Here is a 9,171-nt window from a genome sequence, read left to right on the forward strand (position 1 = left end):
AATTTTATTATTTATACCCCACCCATCTGGCTGGGTTTCCCCAGCCAAATTAAGATTTGCATTGGATGTGTGTGATGTGCAAACAATGCTAGTGGGGTTTCAAGAAGCACTGTAATAATTAAGATGTATTGTCAAAAAGAAATAGAAGAGGGAGGGAAGACAAATGGCAATATAATGAAGGGAATGCGTACTGAAGAATAACTATGGATGATTACCAGAGCAGTTGAAGGAAGTCCAAAAGATTTAATTTGTTTAAAAAATTGGATACAATTGTATAATTTTCTTGGAAAATCAATAAAAAATTTATTCAAAAAAAAAAAAAAAGATTTGCATTGGATTCACCTGGAGTACTGTGTCCAGTTCTGGGCACCACAGTTCAAGAAGGACACTGACAAACTGAACGTGTCCAGAGGAGGGCAACCAAAATGGTCAAAGGCCTGGAAACGATGCCTTATGAGGAACGGCTAAGGGAGCTGGGCATGTTTAGCCTGGAGAAGAGGAGGTTAAGGGGTGATATGATAGCCATGTTCAAATATATAAAAGGATGTCACATAGAGGAGGGAGAAAGGTTGTTTTCTGCTGCTCCAGAGAAGCGGACACGGAGCAATGGTTCCAAACTGCAAGAAAGAAGATTCCACCTAAACATTAGGAAGAACTTTCTGACAGTAAGAGCTGTTCGACAGTGGAATTTGCTGCCAAGGAGTGTGGTGGAGTCTCCTTCTTTGGAGGTCTTTAAGCAGAGGGTTGACAACCATATGTCAGGAGTGCTCTGATGGTGTTTCCTGCTTGGCAGGGGGTTGGACTCGATGGCCCTTGTGGTCTCTTCCAACTCTATGATTCTATGATTCTGAGAAAGAATCCAAAAGGGAACACCAGTCTGCACGATATTTGCATACGGAAAGGTACACGTATTCATGCAAATTTAGAAATAATGACTGAGATTTAAATAGAAATACATATCACCGGAGCGAGGAAGACACCAGGTGACTTGAGTGCCGGCTTGGCCTGCTGGCCCTGTGCTGGTATTTGTTGATGGACAACTTTAAGGCTCCTGGTTTCCTTTTTTAAAGGGACCCTTTTTTAAAGGGAGACTTGGACTGGTTAGCACTCAGAGAACACTTTCAAATGTCCTCTGACAGCTCTTCAGAATAGAAACAATTGTCCTCTACTGTATAAAGTAGGAGACATGGCCACTGTGGCCAAAATAAGACAGGGTACCTCGTTCTCCCTTTTTCTCTCTCTCCTGTGGGGCAGCAGTGGGATGGCTAAATTACTCTTCCCAGAGGTATGAACTTGTAGAGAGTTTTTGAAATTAGGCTAAGAAGGGCCTTGTGTGACACTAGGGCTGCAGTTTGTCCAATATAGAGAGTGAGCATTGTGCTGCCTCTTGACTAACCACAAAACAGAACCCATACCTCTAGAACAGGCATAGGCAAACTTGGCCCTCCAGATGTTTTGGGACTACAATTCCCATCATCCCTGACCACTGGTCCTGTTAGCTAGGGATGATGGGAGTTGTAGTCCCAAAACATCTGGGGGCCGAGTTTGCCTATGCCTGCTCTAGAATGAGGAGAAAGGCAATCACAAGGGGGTGTAACCTACAGACCCCAAGCACCTGATCTTACAAATGAAGGCCAAGGGCATAATATGCCTTGTTTGCTTCAACTTGGGCACACGGTTGTGTGTGCAGAATGCTTTAAGTGTGAAGTATAGAGATTTGAGGACTTTTGAGTCACAGGTCTGGGATTCTATGAAAAATGACGGGATTTAGTAAAATGACAAATTGGTACTCTCTGAAAGGATTAACACACTGTGTGTGTGTGTGTGTGTGTGTGTGTGTGTGTGTGTGTGTGTCTTTCGACCTCCAATCAGCTACAAAAGCTGGGGCCTCACAACGGAGCAAACGCAAGAAAGCAGGCAGAACAGCAGAGCTGTTTCCTCTGTCCCTGTGCGAACCCCAGAGCGAGAAACAGAAAGCAAGCAGACAGCTGGCACCTTGAGATATTTGATATGGCATCGGAGAAAGACGCTTTCTGGTTTAAATCCAGAAGGGGAACAGATCCTCTTGCTTTTGCTGATCTTCACTTAAAAGCCTGACTGCCAAAGACAGAGTTGGTTTTAATTTCAAAATCAATACGAGGATTTCAGTTTTCCTTACTTCTTCTGCTGCTCCTTGTCATTGACACATGGACATTTTGTTCCCTATTTGCTCTTCCCAGGACTCTTCAGTGGAAGCCATGGCTGTTTGAAGTGGGACAACACTGCTTTAAAGGGAGAATGAAGACGGGGCCCCATTTTCTGCTTCCTTCTCCATTCCCTCCCTCTGGCTTTTTCCAGCTCCAGCTCCCTTCCATTCCACCTTTCCTACGGCCCACACCCTCTGTAGCAAAATATGTCACTTAATTAGTAAAAACGTTCATTTTCACTTTCCCCCGCCCTCCTGAAAATCACACTCTTTTACCCATTTCAAAACGAATTGCATCAAGGTGCTGAGTGGAATCCTGGGCTACCATCGAACAGAGCTGACTTCCTGCATCCAGAACAAATTGTTTTGTTTTTACCAGCATCGCTTCAAGGCAAGCTGTGCATCTTTTTATCCCTGTTAATTTATAAACACTGTGGATTGTAAACTGTCATTCCACAAGCAAATGCCTCCTCCCAGTTTTACCAGCTGCTGAAATATATTTGGGAGTTTCAGCAGCACATATAAGCAGAGCAAGTCACGGAAATGGGTTTAACTGATAGCAGTTTATCCACACTTTTGCCAAAACAAGCTACAACGGTGAGAGCGGTTTCCTGTAATTCTGTGGTCTTTTAAAGGTAAAGGGACCCCTGACCATTATGTCCAGTTGTGACCAACTCTGGGGTTGCGGCGCTCATCTCGCTTTACTGGCTGACGTAGGGAGCCGGCATACAGCTTCCGGGTCATGTGGCCAGCATGACTAAGCCGCTTCTGGAGAACCAGAGCAGCGCACAGAAACGCCATTTACCTTCCCGCCGGAGTGGTATCTACTTGCACTTTGATGTGCTTTTGAACTGCTAGGTTGGCAGGAGCAGGGACCGAGCAATGGGAGCTCACCCCGTCATGGGGATTTGAACCGCCGACCTTCTGATTGGCAAGTCCTAGGCTCTGTGGTTTAACCCACAGCGCCACCCGTGTCCCTGATTGGTCTTTTAGCAACACACTATAGAGCTGACCTAGTATCATTTCAGTGCCATATGGGCGAGTTTAGTGTTGACTTTGCATGATTGTAATTCCAACTAGGTGCCACAAAAACACAGCTTGCTGTGGTAATGCATCTAGGTAATACATCTGGGAAAATGAGTGAGCACCAATATGGCTCCTGGGCACACTTTTCTGACTGTTTTTCATTCTTTTTCTCAGCATGAGCACTTCAAGCTTTTGCCTGAGCTTGAAAGCAAACATAAAACCTCCATAGCAGGCCAGAGGAGAAACAGGGCAGAATGAATGCTAGCTGCAGGCAGCTAAAGGTATTCAAAAACAACGACTCACCCCCTGTGGCTTGAAGTGGCACAGTCCACAACTTTACAGCCATCTGATTTTGCTAGAAGTACTGATTAAGCCATCTGTGCACAAGAGGGAGGTATCATAGGGTAGCAGCCAGATGCAAAAGCCAGGCGAGGCTCCTGTTTTAATTTTTATCTTCTGCAGAATTCTTAAAGGTGCAGGAAGTCCTGCTTTTTGCACCTGGACACCCTAAGGTATCAGAAGTGATGGGGGAACCTCAAAGTTTCCAAAAATACAAAAAAAGAACCTGAGTGGGGGATTAAAAAACAGCCCAATGAGGACTGAGTATGCTCAATGGACATGGAATACAGACTGACCATAGACTGTACCAAGTAGTTTGTCAGTTGAAATATACTCAGAGTCGCAAAGTGATTTCATGCTCTTTATTCAGCTCATAGTGGTGAGGAAGAATGAAGGGAAGTCACCTCAAAGTATCTGCTTTATATACATTATTTACACAATGGGCTGCACATGACTCTTGAGAGTCCCATGGACTGCAAGAAGATCAAACGCATCCATTCTTAATGAAATCAGCCCTGAGTGCTCACTGGAAGGACAGATCGTGAAGCTGAGGCTCCAGTACTTTGGCCACCTCATGAGAAGAGAAGACTCCCTGGAGAAGACACTGATGCTGGGAAAGATGGAGGGCACAAGGAGAAGGGGGCGACAGAGGACGAGATGGTTGGATAGTGTTTTTGAGGTTACCAGCATGAGTTTGACCAAACTGCGGGAGGTAGTGGAGGACAGAGGTGCCTGGCGTGCTCTGGTCCATGGGGTCACGAAGAGTCGGACACAACTAAACGACTAAACAACAACAAAACAACAACTGTAAGCCAATCAGGTTGTGGATTCACTTCTATCTGGAGCATGATTGGGTGGTTCCTGCCAACCAATCATACTGCTGCATTGTTCTAGGACCAATCAGACTGCTGCATTCTGAATCCTATTGTTCTAGGACCAATCAGACTGCTGCCTTTTGGATCCTATTGTTCTAGGACCAATCAGACTGCTGCAGTTTGGATCCTATTCAACTCAGTACATAACATCAGTGAAGGGATGCTTCTAGGTGCTCAGAAACTACCGTACTTAGTATGTTGTGTTTCATGGCTGAGAACTGCACTTTGACATGGACCTCTGACTGCAGGGGAAAGGGGGGCCAAGGCATTTTCAGAGCTAACATGTGCCCTTCTTGTCAGGATTGGCCCTACCATTATATAGTCCAGTATACCTTAAGGAGCGTCTCCACCTCCATCGTTCTGCCCGGACACTGAGGTCCAGCGCTGAGGGCCTTCTGGCGGTTCCCTCGCTGCGAGAAGCCAAGTTACAGGGAACCAGGCAGAGGGCCTTCTCGGTAGTGGCGCCCGCCCTGTGGAACGCCCTCCCACCAGATGTCAAAGAGAAAAATAACTACCAAACTTTTAGAAGACATCTGAAGGCAGCCCTGTTTAGGGAAGTTTTAAATGTTTAACAGGTTATTGTATTTTAGTGTTTTGTTGGAAGCCGCCCAGAGTGGCTGGGGAAACCCAGCTAGATGGGTGGGGCATAAATAAATAAATAAATAAATAAATTATTATTATCATCATCATCATCATCATCATCATCATCATTATGTAGAGTGAGATGGTCTCCTTAGGCAGCAGGCAGGGTGGAGAACAATGGTGAAAAGCCGGGGAATAAACCTGTGTGGGCCTTGTGGCTTGCTCTGGGCCTCTGAAGCCACCCTGTTGCCCTCAGTGCTGGACACTGACCCATCATCAGTATCAAAGTAAGAATGAACAGCCAGTCTGGTTGGTTTCTGTATATGAAATGGGGAAGACTGCCATCTTGTTCTTCACCTCAAGCAGCAAAATGGCTTGGGGTGGCCCTCCACCTTAAGCAATACAATATCATCTATGCTTGTAACCCAGGAATGGGGAGAGTTCAGGTATATATACGATACAAATGGTTACAGCAGGGATTGGAAATTGGTGCTACGCCAGATGTAGCTCCTATCAGCACTAGCCTGCTTGGCCTATGGTTGGGGCTAAAGCGAGTTATAATAATAATAATAATAATAATAATAATTATTATTATTATTATTATTATTTATTATTTATACCTCGCCCATCTGGCTGAGTTTCCCCAGCCACTCTGGGTGGCTCCCAATCAAGTGTTAAAAACAATACAGCATTAACAGTTATAGCTCCTCAACTTCTGCAGTTCCCAACCCCTGCTATAACCATGTGGTCTAAACCACTGAGCTTCTTGGGCTTGCCGATTGCAAGGTTTGAATCCCCGCGATGGGGTGAGCTCCTGTTGCTCCGTCCCAGCTTCTGCCAACCTAGCAGTTCGAAAGCACGCCAGTGCAAGTAGATAAATAGGTACTGCTGTGGCGGGAAGGTAAACAGTGTTTCCATGCACTCTGTTTTCTGCCACAATGTTCCATTGCACCAGAACCAGTTTAGTCATGCTGGCCCCATGACCCGGAAAGCTGTCTGTGGACAAACACTGGCTCCCTCGGCCTGAAAGCAAGATGTCAGCACCGCAACCCCATAGTATCCTTTGATTGGACTTAACTATCCAGGGGTCCTTTACTTTTACTGTTACCTTTTAGACATACCTGAAGTCCATCTCTCATGTTTAATAGACATTTCATTCCTTTTCAGCCATGCAAATGATAACGCTTTCTAGCCATTTCAAACCTTGAGTGAGAACCAAGCAGCAAAGACGACAGCACATGAAGCTCTTTCGATGAGCATGTTCAGAATTTGACGATCAGACTGGATGGGTAATGAGGACACTTTACATCTGGTAAGCGACATTTTGTACCCTTTGTCATAACAGCACAAGTCTAACTTCCCTGAAACGAAAGCAAGGTAACCTAAGCTTTCTGCACCGTTAATGCTGTTAAATAATAATTTAATAATAATAATTTAAAGACTTATGGAGGATTGAAAATGCAAATGCAGCAAAGCAAGAGGGCAAGGGAGCTATGTTTTAGGAGATTAATTAATTAGAAAAAAAACACATTAGAAGCAAAGGCACACATGTGAATATTATTATTATTATTGGAAAGATGATTTCGCTAAAGAATTTTTATAAATGGAAACTGCTTCAAGTTCAAGCCATGCTTGAAAACACAACCATATGGGACAGTTGAGAGCAACAGCTGTGCCTAAATATTTTCCTAAGAGGGGAACATTTGTACTTGCTCTACTCTGTATCAAAACAACATCTATGTCTCGTTGGTTAATTTGTAAGCATGTTTTCAAGAGTCGTTGTTTTTGCCACTATGGAAACTTAGATGCCCATCTTCAAGCAAAGTGCTGTATTGCCCAATAAATGTGATAAAACAATGCTTTGGGGGCCTTGGCTCTCCAAACTGTAAAGAGGGGGGTGTCTATTTTTCAGTGTTAAAAAAATCAAGAAAAACATTTAAAAATAAAACATCTGAGAGCTGTCCTAAGTACTGTATTTATTACTATGAAAACATAAAATTGGAGGCCATATTGAAATATATCCTATACATATGATCATAAATCACGAAGTGCCATAAATTTATGTAGCACTTTGCAAGGAATGGCAATCTAAATATAAGAGTGAAAGGCGCATGAAACAAAGCAACAGTTTTGCAGAGACGCAGCGGAGGAATTATTAATGGTGAGAAAGGCGCTGGCATTGTTGAAAATGCTCTGTAGAATAAACAGGGAGGAGAGAATAGAAAAATAAAGAGTTGCATTGAAATGATTGATGCACCATGTGGCCCGGTAAAGTCTACCCTGATGCAAGTGAGACAGAATATGGCTATGTGTCATATTGTCATAAATTACGCTGGCCCTGCCATGAGTCTCAAATTGCACCTCCTGGTAACTTGGTGGCAACAGAAAGATGGCTCCAGCCATCTCAGGAGCCATGTGGGTGGCAGCCAAATGGCTTGTGCGGTCAGGGACCCTTCATAAGCAGTGGAAGAAATCTGCTTCATGCTTAGTCAGACCACTGGCCCATGAATTATCTCCGCTTACTGGCAGTGACCCTCCACTGTTTCAAAAAGGGTTCTATCCTAGCCTCATCTGGAGACATCTGAGATTGAACCTAGGACTGCATGCAAAGCAGATGGTGTTGGAGTTCATAGTCTACGTGCAGCTTGGCAAGTGAGCAGTTGGTGCTTTGACTACAGGCCAGGGAGACAGAGCACGGGAGAAATCTGCCTGGAGATAAGAGGACCTAGTAACAACTCAGTGATGGCTGAGGTCTCTCATATAGGCAGCATGACTTATGACACCATTTGGCTAGTTAGGAGTGTGGTGATCACACAGGGTCCCCGGATGTTTCACCATCTATTGATCCCTGTGCCACCACTATATTTCTCGCTGCCACCAGCCAGGTCCTACCTGGGACAATACTGAGTCCAGTCAGTCAGGTTTAAATTGGAACATAAACTTCTGTTTATTTATTGCAGTTTAACAAGTGTGTGGTTTCATAAACGGTATCGGTCAATTACAATCATGGGCTGCCTATCCAGACCATAGCTGTCAACTTACAGATTTGAAAATAAGGGACCAGCAGCCAAAATAAGGGACCTGCGGCCTCACCTCTTCCAGGCACTCCAGTCTTCCTGTCCTCCTGCAGTCTGGTCAAACACATGCTGGTAGCTTCGAGAACACTGTCCAACCAACTTTGTAACCAGAGGTTCAACTGAATAGAATCTGAATCACATGCACCACAAGGCCTATGCAGCCTCAACTTAAGATGGCTCCCCGGCCTGGCTTTGCACTGCAAAGTTTGCAGCAGCACGTGCAACAAAATGGCGTCCAGCATTCAAAAACCCCCTCAGCTTGCATTAACTAGCCACACACAAGGCATGCAAGCTCCACCCTCCAATTGTTCTTAGACTTCTTATTGGGTGAGCAACACAGCCAAGCCACACAGTTGGAGCGTACCTCCTCCGCGGCCGGCAGGGAGGGAGGGAGAGGAGCTGCTTCCTTTGAAATTTAAGGGACATCATTTAAGGGACATTTAAGGGACATCCATCAATAAGGGACAGCAGCGGGACATGGCGCTGGAATAAGGGACTGTCCCTTCAAATAAGGGACACTTGACAGCTATGATCCAGACCTATAACTTCCGCTACCTGCTCTCACTCACTAAACCACCTCTCAGATATTTACTTGTCTTCCTAGCCCCTAACTGTTCCTGACTCAGCTTATTTCACTACACTAACTCAACCTACCCACAAACTCTATCCCAACTCACTCCCACTCCAACCAACTACCCAACTCCCAACGAACTCCTCCCTTCGCCCCTCCCAGAGCTGGTTTTATAGTCCCTCTGACTCCACCCCCTGGGTCCTGACTGGGCAACCTGTTTAACTATTTCACCTCCAGCACTCTCTCATATGTTAACGTCACAAGGAGTATTCTGGAGTGCTTGGAGAGTGATAAAGTTTGTGTCTGTATATAGTAACTTGTATATAGCTTGTGAGTTTGCTGCCATATATAATAAACTACAAAATCAAGTTACTGGTCGTCAGCTTTGTTCCTGATCGTTGTCCTGACTGAGCGGTCTTGATTGTTGCCTAGGAATAGCTGCACTACTCTGCTCCTTACGGGGTCCTCGCCACGGGACCACATTCACCCAGTGCTTTTCCAGCTGCACTGGCTCCC

The 9,171-nt window shown here is 45.1% G+C and overlaps 1 long non-coding RNA gene across 1 annotated transcript; it reads right to left on the bottom strand.

Annotated features, from left to right (window-relative positions):
• Positions 1-7,929: 7,929 nt before the first annotated feature.
• On the bottom strand, positions 7,930-8,778 carry LOC128423292 (uncharacterized). The gene is made up of 2 exons (XR_008332717.1): positions 8,624-8,778; positions 7,930-8,022 (listed from the first exon to the last, which is right to left on the bottom strand). It is a non-coding gene; the product is annotated as an uncharacterized LOC128423292 (long non-coding RNA).
• Positions 8,779-9,171: the final 393 nt, after the last annotated feature.

The sequence above is a fragment of the Podarcis raffonei genome, chromosome 11, assembly GCF_027172205.1.
Source record: "Podarcis raffonei isolate rPodRaf1 chromosome 11, rPodRaf1.pri, whole genome shotgun sequence".
Lineage (NCBI taxonomy): Eukaryota > Metazoa > Chordata > Lepidosauria > Squamata > Lacertidae > Podarcis > Podarcis raffonei.